Source organism: Rhinolophus ferrumequinum, chromosome 12 (assembly GCF_004115265.2).
Source record: "Rhinolophus ferrumequinum isolate MPI-CBG mRhiFer1 chromosome 12, mRhiFer1_v1.p, whole genome shotgun sequence".
Taxonomy (NCBI): domain Eukaryota; kingdom Metazoa; phylum Chordata; class Mammalia; order Chiroptera; family Rhinolophidae; genus Rhinolophus; species Rhinolophus ferrumequinum.
In genome coordinates, this window is record NC_046295.1 from 16,364,436 (window position 1) to 16,389,302 (window position 24,867).

The 24,867-nt window shown below is 38.3% G+C and overlaps 1 non-coding gene across 1 annotated transcript; it reads left to right on the forward strand.

Annotated features, from left to right (window-relative positions):
* The first annotated feature begins 24,532 nt into the window (after positions 1 to 24,532).
* LOC117032587 (U6 spliceosomal RNA) lies at positions 24,533 to 24,635 on the forward strand. Its single transcript, XR_004424769.1, has one exon. It is a non-coding gene; the product is annotated as a U6 spliceosomal RNA (small nuclear RNA).
* Positions 24,636 to 24,867: the final 232 nt, after the last annotated feature.

Below are 24,867 nucleotides of genomic sequence, written 5' to 3' on the forward strand. Positions count from 1 at the left end.
AGCTCAGCTTTCTGACTGAATATGCACACGTGTCAGCTCTCTGACTGAATGTGCACACGTGTTCAGAGCAAAGACTCAAATTTGCATTCACATCTGTCACACCATTGATCTGGCCTTCTGAAAATGCTTGCCTAAGAGACAAAGCAACTCAATAATACTTGGAATCGGCAAGAAGAAATAAATGAACCACAGCTACGTATCACTGGGAGAAGAAAAGATATAATTAAAACAATGAAATGGACTAACATGTGTACATAGAAAGACCCAGAATAGCACATGAGATAAACTCGAACACCAAATGCACAAGTGACACCAGTAATGGGACTAGAAGAGATGTTCTGACAACTACATCTGTTATTAAAATATACACCGTGACAAATAAAAATAGCAAGAACAAGCCCTGTAATGGAATTAAGACAGAGCATAGGAAACTAATGACTGAGGATAAAGACAAATGTGGTGACAATGGCAGGTAGTATGACAAATGAAATGCTTGAATAAGCAAAATTCGGGAAACGAGACAGCTGAAAGACCCAAGACCAAGACTGAGACAAATCTGTCAGCAATACGGATAGCATCACACTGTGCCAGAAGACAGTGTTAAATTATAAATGTTAATGATAGATGGATTCAGTAAAGCCATAAGCAGAACAAAAGAAATGAAAAAATATCCTTGCCGCAGTGTTTGATGTAGGTCTTCATTTTAAGGAAGATACACAGCGGTCCTCCTTACCAGTGGGGGATACATCCCCAGACCCCCAGTGGATGCCTAAAACCACAGACAGTACTGAACCCTATATACATTCATACTTTATTTTTTCCTATACATACATATATATGATAAAGCTTAATTTATAAGTTGGGCACAGTAAGAGATTAACAGTGACTAATAATAGAACAATTATAAAAATGTACTATAATAAAAGTCTCTCTCAAAATGTGGTCTCTCTCAAAATATCTTATTGTACTATGCTCACCTTTGCACTAAAAGAGAGTACTTCTATGGCTTCTCTTTGGCGTATCTGAATTGCCAGCATCACTTCTCAGGTGTTTTGGGGTCATTATTAAGTAAAATAAGGATTACTTGAACAGAAGCACTGAGATACCACGATAGTAGATCGGATAACCAAGATGGCCACTAAGTGCCTAACGGGCAGGAAGTGTAGAGAGCATGGAGACACTACACAAAGGGAGGATTCACGTTCCCGGTGGGACCAAGTCGGACAACATGAGATTTCATTACGCTACTCAGAATGGTGTGCAACTTAAAACTTATGAATTGTTTGTTTCTGGAATTTTCCATTTAATAGTTTCAGACTGCAGTTGACCACAGGGAACTGACTGCAAAAAGTGAAACAGTGGATAAGGGGAGACTACTGTCATAGTCATGTTCTCCTAAGAAGGGACATCTTTGATTTCAGGAAGAACAGCAGCATGCTATTAAATGCCATCAACCCCTTTCTACTATTGTCCTTTAGTCAGTAGGAAACATTCACTTACTTACAGAATCTTGAACTCAGCCATAAAAGAGTCTTTACAAAGTAAGGTGAGAGAAGGAAAAAATGAGAAATAAAGAAAGAGAATCAAGGGGGGAAAGAGGTAAAGGGGCTAAAAGAAGAAGACAAAGAAAAGAAAGCAAGGTGAGAGAATAAAAAAATAAAGTAGTCAAGTACTTACTAAGCAACTATCTTAGTAAGCACTAAGCACTATCTGTGTGACAGATAGTGCACAAGGTATTAGAAATACTATGGTGGGGAGAGGGAAACAAAACTGTCACAGTTTCCTGGCTTCGTGGAGCTTATAATTTGGTAGCAGATAAAGACATCAATCAAACAACCACACAAAGAAATGTAAAATTGAAATTCTGGTAAGTGTCATGAAGTAAGGGCTACAGGATACTCTGAGTGCATATAACAGAAATATTATAGGAAGGTCTGGGAAGTCTTCTTAAAGGAATTCATAATGAAGCTGAGATGCAAAGGAGCAAAGGTTTGAGGGTGGAGGTGGAAAGTCCTCCAGGCAGTGGGACTGGCATATACAAAGGACCTATGATGAGAAGAAAAGTGAGAGAGGAGGACCAAAAGAAGGTGGAAAGGTGGAGAAGTGACTACAGCAGCGAGACCTTGGGAGAGTATGGCATGCCTGATGAGACCGGAGGACAAAGCTTTCATTCAAGCGTCTGCATCTTCTTCCTAAGAGCAATAAAACCCCTTGAAAGTTTTAAGCATAAGAATAGCATGATCTCCATTTACTGAGCAGCTAACACATCCACCGATTTGAGCCAGGCCATCTGTCCACATTCATCTCCTCACTCTCCTCACTCACTCCATCTACGCAAGATTTCCTTGTCATCTAGCAGGCCAGACTTATCCTCAACTCAGGCTCTTTGCAGGTGCTCCTCCCCCTGGAACGCTCTTTCCCAAGGTCCACATGTCTCAACCCTCGCTTTACCTCAGCTCTCTGCTCAAATGTCTTCTCATATAATACGAACCTCTCCTAAAAACCCAAACTGAAGGCCTATGCACTCCCCACTCCTCTTTATCCTCTTACCTGGCTTTATATAGTTTCACTATTCTTATCACTAACAGAAACGATGTTCTACAGTTACTTGTTAACTATAGATCACACACATACGTAGATACACACACACACACACACACACACACACACACACACACGCAGATGTTGGCTCCAGGAAGGCAGGGACTTTATTGATAACAGTGCCTGGACCGTGGCAGTGTTCCACAAGTACCGAGCAAATGATTCATAGTGAAGGAGGGGTGCCGCCTGCCACGTACAGTCCAATCACACAAAAAACTTGTATTCTGGCAATTGTATTATCTGCATTCTCCCCACGACTTCATCCGAAAAAAAGAGCCTCAAATTTAGAAAGAATTACCAATCAGAAACATCTACTTAGCTTTCCTAGTTACATCAGAACACAATGATACACAGAGAAAAGCACATATGTAAGATTATTCTACATTAGGTATACCAAACGGGATATTCACAACTTCACAGGTAGGACTCGTAGGATTAGAGAGATTGTTTGCAAGAGTGTGTTGCTGTCCTAACTGAAAAGTTCACAAATACACAAAGAAGAAAGAATAATTGCATCACCAGAGTCTAGAAAGGGGAAACCAAAAATCTAGAGGTATTGTCCTTATATCACTGAAAACCAGTGTAGAGAAGAGTATTCCCCCAAGAACCAGGGCAATTAAAATACAACAAACATTTATGAAGTGTGTGTGTTTATTTATTGAGACTTTATTGCACATATTAATATACAAAACACCACAGCAGATGTTGCGGCAAAATTAAGCCATACTACTAGGCACATTTTATAAAATTGAGGGAGAAAGAAAAATTCTAACTCTGGTTTTGAAAAGGCAATTAAGGGGGGGAGGGGACGAGTGCAAGATAGGTATAGAGAAATAGATTGCCATGGGGACTGAAGAGAGAAAGAGAAAGAAAATTAATCTCCCAAATTAAAATTAGAACCCGATGTTCCTATCAACCTAGAACTAAAGAACATTCAATAAATGTATCTGACTTTTTTCTTTTAAAGGCAGGTAAAACAAAACCAGCATCTTGTTCATGGGAAGCTCTTAAAATGTATTTGTGAGGATGGGAAAAAGAGAGGGAAGGAATGCAAGAGGAAGAAGTCACCTGCTCATGGCTGAAATTTGTGATCAGCAAAGAATAATTTGTTTGATCTTCTGGCCTTTCTTTTCATACAATGAGCTCAAAGCGGCTTACCAGAATGGTACAGAGAAAATGACTGCCTGATTATCTGTTATAATACAAGGATTATCAAAAACATAGCTGCCTGAAATTCCCATGTCACTTTTTAGATTAAAATATTGATGTCCTCTGGTAAAATGCAAATATTTTAACTATTATAACAATTGCCTTGTGAAGTGTGGCCAACGGAGCAGAAGCATCAGCAGCACCTGAGAGAAAACTTCTTCTGCTACCAAATTATAAGCTCCATGAAGCCAGGAAACTATGACAGTTTTTTTCCCCTCTCCCCACCATAGTATCTCTAATACCTTGTGCACTATCTGTCACACAGTGGTTGCTTAGTAAGTACTTGACTACTTGGTTTTTTTATTCTCTCACCTTGCTTTCTTTTCTTCCACCTTTTCTTTGTCGTCTTCTTTTAGCCCCTTTTTCTCTTCCCCCCTTTGTTCTCTTTCTTTATTTCTCATTTCTTCCTTCTCTCATCTTACTTTGTGAAGACTTTTACGGCTGAGTTCAAGATTCTGTAAGTAAGTGAATGTTTCCTACTGACTAAAGGACAATGGTACAAAGGGGTTGATGGCATTTAATAGCATGCTGCCGTTCTTCCTGAAATCAAAGATGTCCCTTCTTAGGAGAACATGACTATGACAGTAGTCTCCCCTTATCCACTGTTTCACTTTTCGCAGTCAGTTCCCTGTGGTCAACTGCAGTCTGAAACTATTAAATGGAAAATTCCAGAAACAAACAATTCATAAGTTTTAAGTTGCACACCATTCTGAGTAGGGTAAACTACATGGTTTTTTACAGAATAACCTTCCCAGGATTTTGGGGACTTCATGAACAATGCTTAAGCATTACACAAGTTTGTTTTTGGGATAATACTCAGCTCCACTCATGAGCCAAGTCTCTTCTACAGGTCTCCTTTTGCAATTTCTGGATGAATGAATTCCCTTGAGCTAATATGTTTTCTACATGCAAAGGCATAGATAATTTCCATTAATTTACTTCACTGATAGCTGCTACTAGGTTAAAATTTAAGTGAAAAGTTAATGAAATATTGACGTAACATAAGAAAAGTATTTAAAATGTATACGAGGTCTGACAATTAAGTTCACAAACTTGTTGCAGCAATGTTGCTAAACTTTTTTGATATTAGAGTGAATATTCATTATGAATTTGTACCAATGAGACAAGCAGTTAACCATGTTTACTATTTGGAAGTGCTGAAAAGACTGCGTGAAAAAGTTAGATGAAAACAACATAGCATTCTAATAAGGTCTCCAGGTGGACTTATATGCATAATAAAGTTTAAGACACACACGTGTGTACATACATACATACACACATATACACATTCCCCTAGAAAATAATTCAGTAAAAAATTGTCTTTAATACCTGGAACATTTTCACACTATCCTAAGAAGACCACAGAATTCTGGAATATCTCACAAAAGACAAATACAGTATTTGTGGATTAAGAGTAGATCACTTCATTAATTACATAAGTGTCTAACCACTGTGCTGTACACCTGAAACTAACATAAGATAATATCGAATGTCAACTGTATTTGAAAACTTAGTAAAAGGGAGAAAAAAGTGAAGGGGAATAAGAGGCTCAAACTTCCATTTATAAAATAGATAAGTCCTGGAGATGTAACAAACAGCATAGGGAATATAGTCAATAATATTGTAATAATGTTGTATGGTGTCAGTTGGGTACTAGATTTATCATGATGATCACTTCTTTAGGTATATAAATGTTGAATAACTAAGTTATACACCTGAAACTAATATAATACTGTATGCTAGCTATATTTTAATGAAATTTTTTAAAGGAAAAGGAAGAGTAACAGAAAAGTGACGAATCTTGAGACAGCCAAAATGGCAAGCCTAAGGGAGACAACAGTTAGATTTATCTACAGAACCAGGGTCTGAACGTGAGCATGGCCTCCTGCACATGGGGATTGTGATGAAATAGGGAAGGAGGAGGAATGAAAGGGCGATGGAAGAATATTACTTTATTATTTTAATTATGGGTGTCCTTGGGTCTTATGCAACTTACCAACAGATTTGTTTAGGGTACCATTTTACAATAAATCACCAGTTCCTTAATTTGGCCACACATTTTAGAGAGGGTAGGCAAGGCGTAAATAACCCTGGCATAGGGGTTCTCTGGCTTCTTCTCTCTGGGCTACTAACTAGCTCCGTGCTCCAAAAGAGGTTCATTCAGCTTTCCAGGCCTCTGACCGCTCACCTGCAGAGGTTTGTACTACAAGGTCTCCACAGTGGTTTCCAGCTACAGTATCCCATGATTCCAAGTGGCATCCTACCAACGTATGCCACAGCATGTTAGAATCACACATTTCTAACCAAACGGTGTATTCAGCTGCCACTGACGAAACTGCTTTCTTTCAAAAATTAACGTAACTAGGTACCTTGAGGAGATGCGGGTTTGTAGGAGAGCTGCTCTTAAATAGTGCAGCTCTTTTTATTTTGCAATCATCTGTTCCTCTGCCTTCTCCCCTTCAAAGTGTTACCCTCATCACTAATAGAAAATCACTCAGAGTCACTACCCAGATGAAAGAATGACATAAAGGAGCTTGAACTAAAGTAGTGGAGGAGATATTAAGTTTGCATGTATACATCAACAAACTCAACATATTATTACGTTTGCAAACTCATCCTAGAAAAAATGCTACATACCTCATTGCTGAATATCAATACTGTCACCTTCGAAGTACTCCCCTTGGGAAGCTATGCACCAACACCAGCGCCTAGTCCACCCTTCAAAGCAATTCTGGAACTCTTTTTCTGGAATGGCCATCAGAGCTGTTTTCTTTGATGTCCTGAATGTCATCAAAATGTCTTCCTTTCAATATTTCCTGTATCTTTGGATAAAGAACGAAGTCATTGGGGGCCAGATCAGGTGAGTAGGGAGGGTGTTCCAATACAGTTCTGTGTTTACTGGCTAAAAACTCCCTCACAGACAGTACTGTGGGAGCTGGTGCATTGTCGTGATGCAAGAGCCATGAATTGTTGGCGAAAAGTTCAGGTTGTTTTCATCTAACTTTTTCACACAGACTTTTCAGCACTTCCAAATAGTAAACTTGGTTAACTGTTTGTCTTGTTGGTACAAATTCATAATGAATAATCCCTCTAATGTCAAAAAAGGTTAGTAACATCACTGCAACAAATTCGTGAACTTAATTGTCAGACCTCGTATACGCTTTAAATACTTTTCTTATGTTACCTCAATATTTCATTAACTTTTCACTTAAATTTTAACCTAGTTGTAGCTATCAGTGAAAGAAATTAATGGAAATTATCTATGCTTCTACATGTGGAAAACATATTAGCTCAAGGGAATTCATTCATCCAGAAATTGCAAAAGGAGACCTGTAGAAGAGACTTGGCTCATGAGTGGAGCTGAGTATTATCCCAAGAACAAACTTGTGTAATGCTTAAGCATTGTTCATGAAGTCCCCAAAATCCTGGGAAGGTTATTGTAAAAAACTATATCTCATTTAACAAGACACAGTAGAGACCTGAAACTGTTGAACTTGTAGGATTAATTATAGAAAGCTTTGAGGATTTGTCTTTTTTAAATGCTCTGATAGATTTTTTTTTAACTTCATGTTTTTATGAGTAGGATTAAAAGCAATTGCCTTAATGGTTTTCAACATTGATATAATGAGAGGATTATGCCTGAAGGAACAGAGCCCACACTATATTTGGATTGGTGGAATTGGGACCCATTGTTAACTAATGATATCTCTGGTTATATGGCAGTGGATATAGAGATTAAACAGATGCAGATAAAAGCAAAGCCTCTGCCCTTTCTGCAAGTACCCATTCATGCTGGGAAAAGTAAATGGAATAAAGTTGTTTCCACAGGATAACCCACAATAAGTATCCCTTGAGAAGTGGTTTCAGTTTCTCTCCGTGGAGCAATCCCACTCCGTGATCTAAAAGTTCCCAACTATGGCATCTGAAAAATCTCTCTCATCCTGTCATTTTGCAGCCTGGAGAAAACCTGCTTGAGTAAGTACTCCTCTCCATTCTTTCTACACTTCCATTCCTTTATCAACGTATGTATTGAAATGGCTACTGATGTTTCTCCTTTTTATTCATTTGTCACTAGCAGAAGCATCAAGCTCCTGATCCATGTATTTGCAGCTGATGAAACAGCCATATTCTTTTGTAGACTATGTTCCCTGTACTTTCTGCTCAGCCCAATTCTTTAAGAGCAAACACCTGGTAGCCGCAGGACCTGCTGGACTGAATACAAGCCTGGGAGTCAGTAACTCTGTGTTCAAATCCTGTCTCTGAGATACATTTGTTCTGAAAAAGTGAGCTGTTCTATCGTAGCACTCATCATGGCATTCAAACAAGCTTGGGAACGACTTTGCTTATGTGCAAACACAAAGAAAGCGTTCTTACAGCTGTGCTGATAGGATTTTTCAACAGTCTCCTCATAGAGGTCTGGTCTGTCACAAAAAGCACAGCGAAAGGCAGGGAGCAAGTGGCCCTGCTTGCCCTCCAGTCAGAATGACTTTGACTGCTCAGAGTCCAGCAGGCAGCAAAAGGAAGACTTGAAGGTCAATTTCCTCACCTTTCAAACCTGTGATTTCATATTAGCGGATCAGGCTGTCAGCCTTCCTGTGTCAACAATTCTCTCCGGGAAGGTTAGTGTCACTTCTAAGCTTAATAATGGCCCCAAAGTTAGGAATGCACTGCAGACATCCTGAATGTGATACGTCAAAATAAACAAGAATGATAAACGCAAACTGTGCCTGAAATTCTTTACAGCTAATACAGACTGCAAAAGAAGGGGGGAAACCTAGCCCTGTATCCACTGAGGGTCAAATTTGTGTATAAAAATGAAAACAGTGAATTTAAAAATGTAGATGTACCATTTTCATGCTATGAAATCGAATATATACTATCTCCATGTTAAGACACTAAATATTTCAGTCCAGTGTTTAGCAACACATAGCCCCACACAAATCATCTGAAAATGACTAACTTAAGTACCAAATGAAATTTACAGGATTAACATAAAGTCTCAGCATTTTCTTCTGTAAAATGAATATGTCGTCATCCCCCTTACTCGTGTCACAAGATCATGATGGGTTGAAATATGATTTTTCTGTTAAAGAGCTGAAGTGAATTGTAAATCACTATAGAATCATCAGATTTGGCTCCTGGGCTTGACAATTTGTCAAAAGATATTTGTTCAGTTATTCTAAGTTATTATGATTTTTTATTTTTTCCTGTGCAATGGTCCTCAACCTGGCTGCACATTTAAGTCATCTAGGAAGCTTTTTAAAATTTTCCAATTCCCAATCCCATCCTAGACCAATTAAACTAGAAGATATAGGGGTGGAACCAAGAAATTACTATTCTCAAAGATTGCTTCTAATGTGTGGTTGGGGTAGAGAACCACTAATGGAGTGCAGATCTACTTACATAATAAGAAACTGGAAAGCCAAAAGTTAACAAGTGAACAAAAGCTAGGCGTGCTCCAGGGTGTGATGCAAACATCTTCCTAACCTTTACACTTCCTCTTGTGTGCAGTTTTCCACTAAACTTCTAATTATTTTCTCACCTAACAGAGCTTAGAAGACCAAAGGATTAGGGAAGAGAGAAAAACTTACACAAGTTGGACTAATTGGAAAAGTCTATCTAAATTAATGGAAATTAAATATATTAGAATACGTTCAAAAGAAATGTAAATTTCTTCCTCAAAACACCATTTTTATCTGAACAAAGGCTCTCAAGTTCAACCAAGAAACATATCATTCACTGAGTGAGACTAGCAGAGGTCCTTAAGAGATTTCTTTCAATGAGTTGATTTTTAAAACATGTGTGATTAGCAAGTAAATTGTACTAGTATATCATATATATAGAAGATGTTAATATATTTTTATTAATGATCAGATGACTGTAACGTTGTAATAGACAAATACAACATTTGCAGTAGCCTTTATTTTTCTAATTCTTCCAAAGTACAGTGTACAGTTTATGATACTTTCTTCTACCTGTAGACTTAGTTACATACTCCCACATCTCTTATTCCAGCTTCCTCTCTCTCTCTCTCTCTCTCTCTCTCTCTCTCTCTCTCTCTCTCTCTCTCTCACACACACACACACACACACACACATCTTTGAATAGAATAGATAGATGTGTCATCAGCTCAACTCTCTAACCAGCAGAGCCTTGCGTTAGCCTGGTTCCCACCTACCTGGTACCACTGGGCTAGGAAGGAGAGCGGGCCTCTAATCCTTGCTGAGACTCTATTGCTCCATCATCATGCATTAAACTCAGATCAAGGCTGAGGGACTTGTCAGCCAGAGACATTAAAATGTTACAAGACTCATGATTATTACTGAAAATGTAAGAGAAAACTGATTATTCAGAACTCTTCTCAAGAAGAGTAGTATATTCCATTGGTAGGGATAAACCACCTTAGAAGGAAGGAGGAATAAAACTGTCAAGAAAGCTAAATTGCCTTCGAAAGAGTAAGGGTCTGGCTGGCTGCAGGACTTCTGAATTGAATAGGTTTGGGACTGAGGTTGACTTGCTCAGAACCATATCAGGAAGGCAGGACATTACCACCATTAGTTCTCAGTCTCCACCCTCCCTGGTTCTCAAAGTGAGATGTCCAGACCTGCAGTATCTGTGCCTCCTGAAATCTTGTTAGACATGCATATTTTCAGGCCATTCCCCAGACCTATTAAACAGAAATCTCTAGTATGGAACCCAGCAACCGGTGTTCTAACAAGTCCTCCAGGTGATGCTGATGCATTCTCCAACTTCAGAAATGTTGCTCTAAGGAGCGAATAAAAATTCAAGGGTGATAAAATTAATGGGTGTTAAATTATTCATTTTCCCAAGTCATCATGCTACAGACGGTACTCCATCCCTAACTAATATTTTGCACGATGTCCCTGTCTAGTCTTCCAATTCCTCGTTTGGAATGGAACCCCGTCCTCATCTCTAACCCACCGTGGCTCAGATCCTATCACTGTTTAGCAGTTATCACTCCTCCATTTTCAAGGATATAGACGTACACCTATATCCAATCACCAGTTGGAACAAAGTCATGAATGTATTGACTGCCTGTGATAATGAATACCAAGACTTTTATTGCTCCTTTCCATCTCATGTCTACCCAAACTTCTACAGTGCAGATTCTGCTTGTTTGTCCCCATAGAGCAGCAATTTCCTTAATCATGACTGACTAAATGAAATCCTTTATGTAGCTTTATATAGCTTTATATGACTACACCCTATAGCTGAATGGCTTAGGTATCTCCACCTTCCTCACACTTCCACACATTATCCAACAACCATGGTTGCGCTAAATTATTTAACAACCCAATCTCTGAGGAAAAGAAGCCCTGACCTGTAGTGTTGACCAATTTCTGAGATGTAAATTCTCCCACTGTGGGTACCAAGATGATATCTCCAAATGTACAGTAGCAAAGAGATGTGTATAATCATCTGTGTATAATCTGGAGAACCTGTGTAAACCAACTGCCACCCACCACTGCCAGAAGCTCGTACTAATCCAGATCATTCCTATGCCCGAGTCCATTCAATTTATAAATACAGAACCGTTAAAATGAAAATATAAAACTATAGCAAATATGCGAAGATAGACCTACAAAAAGCTCAGGTTAACATAGTTAACATATCCAATTCATTTTTCTACACACATTTATCGTGTATTTACTAGGTAGCAGGTACTCTTATAGGCACTATGATAGAGCAGTGAAAAAAACAAAAATGCACGTTCTCATGGTGCTTCTATTATAAAGGCAAACAATAGGCACAAAAAGTAAAATATGTATGTTTGAGGGTGATAGTGCTATGGAGAAAAATTAAAGTAGATGGAGAATAGTAGGGTCCCAATGTTCAATAGCGTGGTCAGAGAGAATCTCACTGAGAAGCAGGCATTTCAGCATGGACATGAAGGAAGTGAGGGAAGAATTTTTCATGGAGAGGCAACAGCAAGCACAAAAGTCCTCAGGCAGGAAGGCGCTTAGTGTTCTCAAGGCACAGCAAGGAGACAGATGTGTCCTGAGTGGAGTGAACAAGGAGGTGACATAAGGGAATAAATGGTGAGGACAGGTCATGTATGGCTTGGAGTCTTTTTAAGTAAGATGGGAGCCACTGGAGGATTTTAAGCAGAGAAGTGACATGATCTGACCTGCATTTTAACAGGATCACTCTGGTCACGTGCAGAGAATGGGCTGTTCCTGTGCAAACGGAATGAAGTGTGCAAACAAGGGGACTACGTAGGAAGGTTTTACAGTGACCCAGGGGAGAGATGGTGGTAGACTGACCCAGGTGGTTGCAATGGAAGTCAAGGGAAATATTCAGATTCTGAATGTGTCTTGAATATAGAGGCAACCGATTTGCTAATGAATTGGATGTGGGCGTATAAAAAAAAAAGAAAGAAATGATGACTCTAAGATTTTTGGTTTGAGCAACTTGAAGGATCCAGGTGGCATTAGAGGAGGTGGGGAAACTTTGCTAGAAGCAGCCTGAGGAATTCAGTTTTAGACATGTTATGTTTGAAATGGCTATTTGATATGTAACAGAAGATGTAACATAAGTAGTACATATAGGAGCTTGGAGTTCATAGCTCAACCCAAGCTAGAGCTGTACATTTGTGTATAGTCCGTATGTAGATCTGGTATTTAAAGCCATGAGACTGGATGATCACAATAGTCGGTGGAAGAATAGACTGGAAGAAGTCCAAGAACTGAGCCTTAGGAGATAAAGACAAAAACAAGAAAAGTGGGATCTCTTGGTTCATAGCTTTCTGTATCTGTAACTGGATACAGAATCAGTCAAGTAATGAACATTGAGCACTTACTAAATGGCAGGCACGATTTCAAACAACAGGTCAAAGTCTTATAATACTAAATTGCAATTCTTATCATTTATGTTCTTTATATAATTCAATACATGTCTAATGAAAATATATTTTTAAGTGGAATAAATCACATATGAGTTCTACTAGAGGCTCATTCATAAGTAAAGTGGAAGGGAAATAGAAAGTTCCACACCCTGAAACTTTCATAGAATTAGAAATAACATATACAAATGTACCCATTAACAAATTACAATCCACTGTAGACTAAAAACGTGAACTATGACTTTGCTTTTCATTTTTTTTTCAGTTTTTATGAAATATGTATACAGACAGTGCATAGAAAATGCAGTTATACAGTTTCTAATTACTAGTAAAGCTAGCTCCTGTATAACCATCACAGAGGTTAAGGATAGGGCATAGCCAATGTTCCATCCAACAAGGAGAGAATTGCTAAGTCATGGAAGAAGGAAGGAAAGGAGAAAGGAAGGAAGGAAGGGAAATAATGTAAGCAGTAAATTTGGTCCACCAAAACCAACTATGTTTTGGTATTAAAGTATAAGAGGAAAATGTAAAATCCATTTAAAATAAAAACATAACTACCGAGAAAAATGTTAATACACACAAAAAAATGTATTTTACAGATTTAAGACCTAAAATAATTCATGATTAATAATACAAATATATTTCTTAAATCAGTACTATAATTCTGTATTATATCACTTAATAGAAGAATGTTACTAGAGTTCTATGCAGTGCAAGACGAATGCAAGTTTCACCTTGTTAAGGTTTATTCAATGCACAAAAGTGTGAGGGAAAATCTCAGATAATTCAAAAATTGCAATGTCAATGAGTTACAAATAATATTAAACAAGATTCATCATGATACACAACTTATCTTAGGCCTGACATATAATCAGTTTGAAATACCAAATGCTTTTTTATGTAGGTACACACAGCTATAATAGATAAAATGGAAAAACATACAGGCATACTATACTGGTTTGAGAATTGGGAGACAAGGTTCTCTTTCAAGTCTTGCTCTGAACTTGTTATAAGAACTTTGGTAAATCACTTAACTTCAGCTGACTCAATTTCTGCCCTTAAAATTAAGATCTATGTTTATTTACTAATCCATCAGACATCATTCAGCAAATACTTATTAAAAACCCATTATGTACCTAGCATTATTTTAGACACTGAGAATGCTACAGTAAGCATGTGTCTTACCTTCCTGTGTATATGCACAGCAGATGGAGAGAAAACCATAAACCAGCAAATAAATAAGAAAAAAAATGAGAAGTGATAGGAAGAAAATCCACCTAGTAATCCAATTTCTGAGTAACTGGAATATTTATCTTTAAAGTTTCAAAGTTTTACACTAGGGAGGGAAGGTTTATATTTGTTTCTAACCATATTCACATTTATCTAAGTTGATGCTCACCCATTCCCAGAGAAATGTGATGTCTCACACAAGACATTTCATTCACTCACCAAGATCTGCATAATCACCAGGGAATTGCACAGGAGGGTGGGGGGAATAACTCCTCCTAAACATAAAAGTAAAAGAAGTGATGAGCCAATCTTTTGTTGTTTGTTTAGAAAACAATAAATTGCCTGAGTTTTCCAGGGTGAAGAGCTCACTCTTACTAGAACACGAACAGAAAAAGCAAATAACCAAATTCATGAGGGGATGTTTCTAGAAACCTTTGCATTCTTTCCTTACAAGGATTGATTTTAGAAAATTTAACTTTTCTTCCCCTATGTGTCCTCCTTAAAACTTGATATCAAGACTTTGTCAATAATTTTCAACATATAATTTCCACAATTTAGGTATGTGGTGTACATTTGTTGTGGGAACTTTCAGATAAATCAATCTATAATATTTTCAGTAGCTTCACAGGCTTTGTCCACATGTGAGGAGCCATTTAGGGAAATTAAAAATGGTAAATGCTGGAACGCATGGGAGTAAGATAATGACACTTAACTTTGGTGGAAAAACCCAAATAATTAGACCTCTACTACCAAGATTGCAGTAAAATTGGGCCTTGGACAAAAAAGGTCCCTGCCCAAGAATTACTAGCTCACTACAAATTGTCAATGGAACTAGATAATCCCATTGGTGCCCCATAGTTAGCTATCTGATTTACAAAGATGATTTTACACAGGAGAGAAAAAAGAAAGTAGTAAGAGTATGGAAAAGCATAGGAAAGTGTGTGTGTGTGTGTGTGTGTGTGTGTGTGTGTGTGTGTGTGAGAGAGAGAGAGAGAGAGAGAGAGAGAGAGAGAGAGAGAGAGAGAGAGAGAGAAAGAGAGAGAGAGAGAAAGAGAGAGAGAGAGATCTAAGTTGAGAACTACTGATATAACTATAGCTGCTCCCTCAACTTCAATTTCCCCTTTGGAAAATGATCAGTCTATTTAGAGCCAGTCCTTCCTCCCAAGGTCCACACTCAACGTTTCCAACCATCTTTTGAATAATTCTGCTTCTGAAATCAAATATCTCTAAAATCTTTCAAAATGTATTCATTTTTAGGATTCAACTCTTCATGATTATACAATTTGGAAAGTCTGCTCTTACCTTTAAAAAGACTGGAAACAGGTTTTCCTTCCTTTCTCTGTTATTATTTGCATGAGCACTAGTATCCAATAAGTGGACCTTATTTTAGATATATAAATATATAAAAGACCTTGAAGAGAACCAAGATGGCGCAGTAGGTAAACACTGTGTTTACCTTCTCTCTCTCACAACCACATCAAAATTACAACTAATCTACAAAACAACCACTGTTGAGAATCACCTAAAATCAAGCTGAACTGAAGCCTTTCGACTAAGGACTTGCAGAAGAAGCCACCTCCAGACTGATAGGAAGGGCACAGAAGCGAAACAGGTTGGTCCTACACCCAGGTGTGACCACTAAAGATGGGGAGGGCTATTTTGGCTGTGGAGGTCTCCCCCATCCCCTAAAGGGCGAGAGATCCCAGCCCCACTCCAGCCCAGGGTTCCAGTGCCAGGCAGAGAAGACACCATACTTTTTGGTTGTGAAAACCAGCAGAGATTGTGACTAAGACTGAGTGCAGTTGCACTCAGAGGTGCTCCTCTTAAAGGGACTGCGTGCAGACTTCCCATCAGTGGAATCACTCTCTCTGAGTTCTAGCACTGAGGCAGCAGCTGAAAAGGCAGCAGGGACATATGGTGGGGAACTGAAGTGTCTTGCTTGGGATGGCGGCCGGAGAGACAGCTTTCTCCTGGATGGGGGAGCTGGCGGAGGCCATTGTTTCTTTGTTGAGCGCTCCCCTTCCCAGCATGTGAATACAGGCAGCCGCCATTTCTGAATCTCCACAGTTCATTTGCCCCGCCGTGGTGATTTGAGACCTAGCCCTGCCCAACTTTCAGGCACACCCAAGTGCTTTCTGTGGCTTTTCCCTGCAGATCACCTGCCTTGGCTCAAGCTGCAGACTTTCCTAGACCCTCAAAAGTTTGCAGAACCCAGACAAGCAGCATCTGGCTTGAGCGTGGCCTGTACCTCTGGCTGAGCAGCCCTAAGCTGGCACTAGTGGCAGCTGGCCTTAGTTCTTGGCTTGGCCTCTCAAGGCACACCCAAGTATGGCATGGGCAGCAGCCATGTGTGGATTTCTTTCTGGCTCCCACTAGGTGGCCCCATGTGGGGCACAGGCTATGGCTGAAGTAGACCTACAGCAGATCCCCTCCAAGGTGGTCCTGGGGCTGGGCGCCCCCAGTGGCCAGCTTCAAATTGAGCTGGAGCATCACCCAGCTGCCTCCTAGAACGACACACCTAAGGGGCAGATTGGGCAGGCACCAGAGCCCTGCTGAGGCAGATCCTGTACCATAGGGTCAGCTCCAGCACAGTAACTCTTCACTGTGTCAAGGCCAGTCCTTACAATGAGTGAGCCCAAGGGTCGGGCCCTCACAATGATGTGCAGTCATCAACCAAGTCTCAACTACAAGAGAAGGGCACACACAACCCACACAAGGGACACATGTGGAACACGTGGCTCAGGTAACCAGAAAGACTGCATCACTGAATCCCATAGCACACCTACTACATAAGGCTAATCTACTAAGATTGGAAGACATAGCTGCTCTACCTAATACATAGAAATAAACACAGGGAGGCAGCCAAAATGGGGAGACAAAGAAACATGTCCCAAATAAAAGAACAGAACAAAGCTCCAGAAAAAGAACCAAGCAAAACAGAGATGAGCAATCTATCAGATGCACAGTTGCAAACACTGGTTATAAGAATGCTCAGTGATCTCAGGGAGAACTTCAACAGAGAGATAGGGAGCATAAAAATGGAGATGGAAACCATAAAAAAGAATGAGTCAGAAATAAAGGATACAATAACACAAATGAAGAATATATTACAGAGAATCAACAGTAGATTAGATGAAGCAGAGGATCCAACCAGCAATGTAGAAGGTAAGGTTGTAGAAAACACCCAACCAGAACAGCAAAAAAAAAGAAGAATACAAAAAATTAAGGAGTGTTTAAGGGGCCTTCGGGACAATATCAAGTGTACCAACATTTGCATTACAGGGATAACAGAAGACGGGAGAGAGCAAAGAATTGAAAACCTATTTGAAGGAATAATGACAGAAAAATTCCCTAACCTGGTGAAGGAGATAGATATTCAAGCCCAGGAAGCACAGAGGATCCCAAACAAGATGAACCCAAAGAGGTCAACCCTGAGACACCTCGTAATTAAAATGCCAAAGGCTAAAGACAAAGAGAGAATCTTAAAAGCAGCAAAAGAAAAACAGTTAGTCACCTACAAGGGAGCCCCCATAAGACTGTCAGCTGATTTCTCAATGGAAACTTTGCAGGCAAGAAGGGAGTGGCAGGAAATATTCCAAGTGATGAAAAACAACGACATACAACCAAGATTGCTCTGCCCACCAAGGCTGTCATTTAGAATTGAAGGACAGATAAGGAGCTTCCCAGACAAGAAACACCTGAAGGAGTTCATCACCACCAAACCAGAATTACAAGGAATGTTAGACTTCTTTAAAATGGGAGAGGGGTTAAGGATGGGTGAAAGGAGAAGGGATTAAGAAGTACAAATTTGTTGTTATACAGTAGTCATGGGGATGTAGGGTATAGCATAAGAAATATAGTCGATAATATTATAATAACTAGGTATGGTGCCAGATAGGTACTAGATCTATCAGGGTGATAGATGGGAATGGGGTTGGGGGCAGGGTGAAAAAGGTGAAGACATTAAGAAATACAAATTAATAGTTAATACAGTATGGGGAATATAATCAACAGTGTAAAGATCACGTAAGGTGCCAGATGGGCACTGGACTTATCAGGGGGATCACATCATAGAATCTGTAGATGTCTGGCCAATGCGCTACATACCTGAAGCTGAAGTAGAATAATATTGAATGTCAACTATAACTAAATGTATAGGTATATATAGTCATGGGATGTGGAGTACAACATAGTGAAGATAGTCGATGGTATTGTAACAGCTATACAAGATGTCAGAGAGGTAATAGCTTGGGGGTGGGTTATCAGTTTATGAGGGGTTTAAATATCTAGTACATTGCTTTTACACCTGAAACTAATAAAAACTAAATAAATAAATAAAAACTTCAGACCTTGTCTCAAAATTCAAGTCAAACCCAGAGTCCCTTTCAGAGAAGAGGGGCTCAATACAAACTAGACTCACTTATTAACCAAAAACAGATTTTTTTTTTTAAGCTAGATGGCAACACTCAGCAGAGTGGGGAAAAGAAATATACGTCTCAAAATCTAACATATATATCGTGTGAACCTTGAGAGAGTCTGCTCACCTTTCTTTCTTCATCCCATTTTTCTCCTCTACAAAAGGTAATAATCCCAATCTCATAAATGGAAAAATTAAGTCAGTGATTTGAGCCAGGAAAAGGCACCAGCTCCATCTGAACTACATGTGACAATGAGAGCTATGAGTAGAGAGAGCAGGAACTATGAGGAGCCTAGAGACCATGTAACAGCTAGTCTCATAATAAGGTCAATAAGATCTTCATATTACCAAAGGGCTAAATCATTGTTTCCCAAAGTTTACCCCCTAGGGACCCAAGTCAAAGAGATTGTCTCTCAAAACAGAAAAATCCTGTAGTCAAGAGAATTATGGCAACACTGTATAATAGATGCTATCAGAATGATTCCCAGTACGCCTTAATATATTAAACTCCCAGAAATCTAGTAGTAAAATCATCTCTGATTTTGAAGCAACTTTCCTGGACTTCTTTGACCATAGAAGCCCTTTTGTCAGAAACTATCTAAAGCAGTTTCTGGCTTAATTTAAGTTAGTATTAACAATACATCTTTATTTCCCTAAACCTGTGATTGTTATCTTTCTTATTTTCGCTTTGGTCCTATGGAATCCACAATTTATTCAGCTTAAAGTAACTCTAGAGTGTTGGTATTTTCTCCCCATTATTAAATGAAGATTCACTTTGACATTTATCACTCCCTATTTAAATCTTTTGACAAGTGCTTTCTTTTACCCTACTGCCTTTTTAATCTCTTACATTTTCATCTGGACTTCATATTTGAAACATCTTCTCAAGGACTTTTATAGAATTCTCTTTTATAACACTAGAGTATTTAGAAGAAATATTTCCTTCTTTCTATGAGCTTATTTTGCTAACATCATCTGACAGAACTTTACCTTTGCATTTGATGAAGCCTCCTTCAAGGTGTGTTGACATATCAGTTGATGGTCTAGCAACTCTATTAAAGATTTGTAGCTGTTAAAGTGGTGCTTTTCTAAAAATGTATACACCACTTCAAAAATCAATCCAGAGTGTTCTACAGTTCAACCCTCACACCTATGCAGTAATATCAGTTTCATTGTCAAAAATGAAGTAACTGGAAATTGTTTGACCAGAATATACCATTCCCCAGCCAGACTGGAATACCAAGATGTTACCTCACTGTCCAAAGTTGTCAGTTTTCTGCTCTGCCCAGACCTGGAGCTCTCAATTGTTTTATATTCATGCTCACACCCTCCTCTGTTATTATTTGAAATATTGAAGGAATTAAGTGATGCAACTAAAAGCAAATTTAACTCATCATAATGTTAAATATGTCTATTTTGAACAATACTTTTTGTGCTTCTCCTGGAAATTCTGGAAAACAAAACAAAACAAAACAAAAAAACAACCTTTGGACTCAAGCAGGAGGCATAGAGCTAGGAAAGGGAGGCTAGTTAACAATAACAAACCTAGATTATTTATAATAGCTTTTAATTAGTGTTAGTGCCTTCCTTTCTGGTACTACTTCCTGTAATGTCTCTTCACATTTATCATTAATTCATTCTTTGGAGTTGTAAGGACCATTATTTATGTTCTTGTATACTTCATAAATTTGAGGAATTGTATACAAATGAAAAAAAATTGAAGCAAGTTCTTTGAATATCTGCTAATTACTACTCCATCTAGGTCAATTTGCATTTTTTAAACTGGTAATGTAAAACACCGGATATTAAAGTATATATTCCATAACAGTGTTCTGTGGACAAATGACCTGGGTTAAACAGAGTCAAACAGATTTATTATCTTATAACCTCTCAGGTTATTCAATATGCTAATGTTCATGATGACTCTCCAAGAAGAGCAGACAATGTACAATATTTCCTGATTGTTTGACCTATGGGAACCTTTCATTTTATCATAATATTGACATATACATTGACAATTAAGTTCACGGACTTATTGCAATGATGTTGCTAACCTTTTTTTGATATCAGAGGGATTATTCATTATGAATTTGTACCAACTGGACAAACAGTTAACCAAGTTTACTATTTGAAAGTGCTGAAAAGGCTGCGTGAAAAAGTTAGATGACCTGAACTTTTGGCCAACAGTTCATGACTCTTGTATCATGTCAATGCACCAGCTCACATGGCTCTGTCTGTGAGGGATTTTTTTAGCCAGTCAACAAATAACTGCATTGGAACACCCTCCCTAATCACCTGATCTGGTCCCCAATGATTTCTTTCTCTACCCAAAGATAAATGAAATACTGAAAGGATGACATTTTGATGACATTCAGGACGTGAAGGGTAATACGCCGACAGCTCTGATGGCCATTCCAGAAAGAGAGTTCCAAAATTGCTTTGAAGGGTGGACTAGGCACTGGCATCGGTGCATAGCTTTCCAAGGGGAGTACTTCAAAGGTGACCATAGTGATATTCAGCAATGAGGTATGTAGCACTTTTTCTAGGATGTGTTCATGACCTAATTGTCGGACCTTCGTGTGCCAGAAATGAGTCCAGTGGGAAAGTGACCCAAGCCAGGAACAAAGCCTTCAAAGAACTGTGGGCTAAGTCAGGCCTTCAGAGTGATTTTTCCAGGTACAGGGAAAGTGAAAATCTCTACAGAAACTTATGTTATCCTCCCCACCAAAAGAGGTAGCAGCTAAAAATAACATTAAGATATTTTCCAAATGTGTCAAAATATACTGAAACGAGCCATTGAATTTATCATTTAGTGATTTTAAACTTTTAAACAGTAGAGAAAGTAAAGCAAATTGGAAATTTACCAGATTAAATTAAATTTAGAATGATAATATTACTTATAAGGAAAATACAAAAATCATTTGATTATAATTTTTAGCAAAATATATCCTTCAGTATACAAAATTTGATCTTGAAATAATTGTTCCAGTTAGGATTCTTGCATAAAAAAAAAAAATCACCCCCAAACTTAGTGGCATAAACAAGCATTTTCACTATGCTCACAGAGACTGTGGGTCCTGAATTCAAACAGAGTGCAGTTTGTTTCTGCTCTTGGATATTTTGGGCCTTAGCTGGGGTTGAGTCAAATAGCTGGAGCTAGAACAGCTGGCTGGGTATCCACTTCCAAGAAGGCATCTTCACGTACAGTGTGGTAGACTGGAAAGCTGGCCCCAGATGAGATTATTAGCTGTGCACATCTACTCACGGCCTCTCCAGCCGAGGGGCCTTAGCAGTCGTATTTCTCATGTCACTGTTTGAACAAACAAGTCAGAACACCCATAGCCTTTTATGATCTGGTCTCAAAAGTCACAAAGTGTCGCTTCAGACATATTACCTTGGTTTCAGCCGTCACAAGCTCACCCAGATACAAAGAGAGTGGGCATAGACTTGTATCTCAGTGGGAGAATTGTTAAAGAGTTCATTTAAACTGCCACAGAATCACTTTACAACAAGTTCCTAACATTTGTTCCTAGATTTCACCTCTCAGATCCATCCAAGATAAAATAGAGTGGCATGATTTGAGATAAGTTGGAATATAAACTCTCAGAAAAAACTGACAGAGCTTGTAAGAAACTTGAGTGTGAGTGCTGCTGAGGGGATTGCTATCTTCATTTCTGCAGAAAAAAAGACAAATAAACAAATACAAAATATGGAACTTGGTTGAAAAATGAAAAAGAGACCTTATAATTTGTAAAATATGATCAAAGTTTTCTCTGTTATTGACACTTTTCAGGCTAGTTGTCTCTATATATTAGTAAAAAAACATATGCTTATGGATTGGAAATTGATATCTGGGTGTAACAAACTAATCCTTCATGAGATATGAATGAATCAACTCTCCAGTGGATACATGTGTTCAAGCACGTGTTTTAGAGATTTGTTCTCTAAAAAGAGGTAACTTACTAATGACCAAATATTAAGCTTTATTTCTACCAGTTACACATTTCCAAAGGTATGTGACAATTAAGAATTGTGCCAAAACACACATGGGACAGGAAATGTTATATGCCTTTAATTTATCTAAGCCAAATTACATTTAGGTCCCAGACTCCACTGGCCAAGTTTGGTGAAAAGTCAACGTCTATAATTGCTTTGTGTTTCATTACTACATTCTACTCCCCTGCACCTCTCCTTTTCTCTATCTCACAGTTTCTTCCCCAGTTGTCCCATTCTTCTCACACTCTCGTTCATTTTATATAGTACTAAGACCTCAGGACTTACAAAGTCCAAGGAAAACAGGCAAAGTTCTCAACCAGGAGTCACTCAGCGTCATTAGCTAAAGCATTCTTTGTTCTGTTAACATCGCTCATTCAGAGGTCGCCAATGCTGCTATTGGCTCCGTTCCATGCCTGTCAAACTTGCCTCTATGGACTTCGATCTTATCTGTCAAGTTAGTGTTGGGGCTTATTGCCCAACCTCTTGGGGCACTTCCAGAAAGGTATAAACCTTTCTCTGGGGCAAAGAGGACTGGAACACAAAGGACCTTTCTGTCCAGAAAATGTGTAAAATTATTACTTTTTATTCTGTTGTTGGTAAATCTATTCCAGCAAAAAAACCCTAAGGACAAGATAATATAATTATTGATTTATCTCCTTGCCACAAACGATAACTGCACTTCCAGAAAAGAACTACTTTGTTAAAAAGGGACATGAAAGCCCATGAATCTTGAATACCTAGTAGCTGCAAAAACATGAGAGAAAATATTTAAATGGCCTTAGTAATAAAAAAAAGAAAAGGCATTTCTGTTTAGTTATACATCTAACATACCTGATATCAATCATTTTACTCTAACTGTGCTGCCATTTTTAAACTATTTGGTATTCATTGAAATTTATCCTATCATAATACATTCATATGACATTTGGAGATTATAGCCTGAATATATATTGTCATCCAATTTCTCTATCTTTTAGGATCAATTACTTACCAATATGGACTATGAATTTTTTTTCTAATTTGAAAGCTCTGCTGAAACAATAGATTTTCATAATCGATATGAAGCATGTAGCAGTAATCCTAGCTTCTTTTTAAATCAGCGTCTCAGTATCAGAGATCACCATTGTTATCAACATGTCGCTTCAATCTATCTTCAATCTATACCACCAACGGAGGGATATCAACCATAATTTATAGTTCAGTAGTCAATCTGCCTTTTCTATTTATTTTGTGAATAAAACATTTAGGTGTAATTCTTGGCTGATCATATTAAAAAATGGTGTCATTATTGGTAGAAAAATAATAACACTGCATTTACATATGATTTTTCAGTTGAGAGCCTTATTCTACAGGAAGTTAAAATCATTCTCACCAAAGGTATAACAAAAGTTAAGTGTTTTGCCCAACGCACTGAGCTATTAAGATAATCAAAAAACTTTTTGCCTAGCTTCCAATCTTTATGTCCACTGTCAGCCCCCCTCCTGAGTATTATTTATAAATGGAAAGACTCTGTATATTTTAACTACATCTACCAAAATAAGGTTCCCAGACAAATGGACTTGTGGAACATTATTGCTGAAAAATTCTTTGGAGGTTTTGAAACTTGGTCGCATGTTAGAATCACCTGGGGAGCTCTAAAAAATGCTGTTGCCTGGGTCACACCCCAGAGATTCTAATTTAATTGGTATAGAGTGAGGCCTAAGCATCAGGATTTTTAAAATCTCCCCAGGTAATTCTAACACAGCCAGAATTGAGAGGCACTATTCTAAAACCTTGTTTTACAGATAAAGCAATTAACCCTATAAGTGACACATACAAATGTGATCTTAGAACTAAAGCTAAAACTTAAGTCTTCGGATTTCCACTTCATAACTCATTCCACTAACCCAAGGGTTTTCAAACGTCTTTTTCCCAAGCCTAAGGTTCATTGGAGGTACTACAGAAATCGCGGCAATGATGAGGATGAAAGACCAAACAGAGTTCTAGACTCACCCCTCAACAAGAGAAGCTTTATTTTTTTTATATGCTGGAGTGCTTTGCAAGATTTTCCTCCCTAGGAAAAAAAGAAAACAACAAAGGGAAAAACTGTTTATCTGGCTGAAGTAGAAAGAAGTTCAAATTATTGCAAATAGATCTTATATATAGCAAGCGATCCCTTCTAAAAAAAAAAAAAAAGAAAGAAAAAGAAAAAACAAACAAACAAAAGAAAAGACTGCTTGCTTCAGCGGCACATATAGAAAAATTGAAATGATACAAAGAAGATTAGCATGGCCCCTGTGCAAGGATGAGATGCAAATTTGTGAAGTGCTCTATTAAAAAAAAGGAGAAAAAAATATTTTTTATCCCCCACGCCAATGGATAAAGTTATGTATGTTAAAATATAAATCTGGGAATCTGATCAGTTTAAACTAAGACAATAAAGAGTCCTCGGGGCCAGAAACTAACTGGTTTTAGCATCCCAGTCTGTATTTTATAATTCTTAAGAAAGACTGTGTCCTTTGATGGTCTGAGGTGGATTGAGAATGCCCCTGAGGAACCCAGTCTTGAGAAA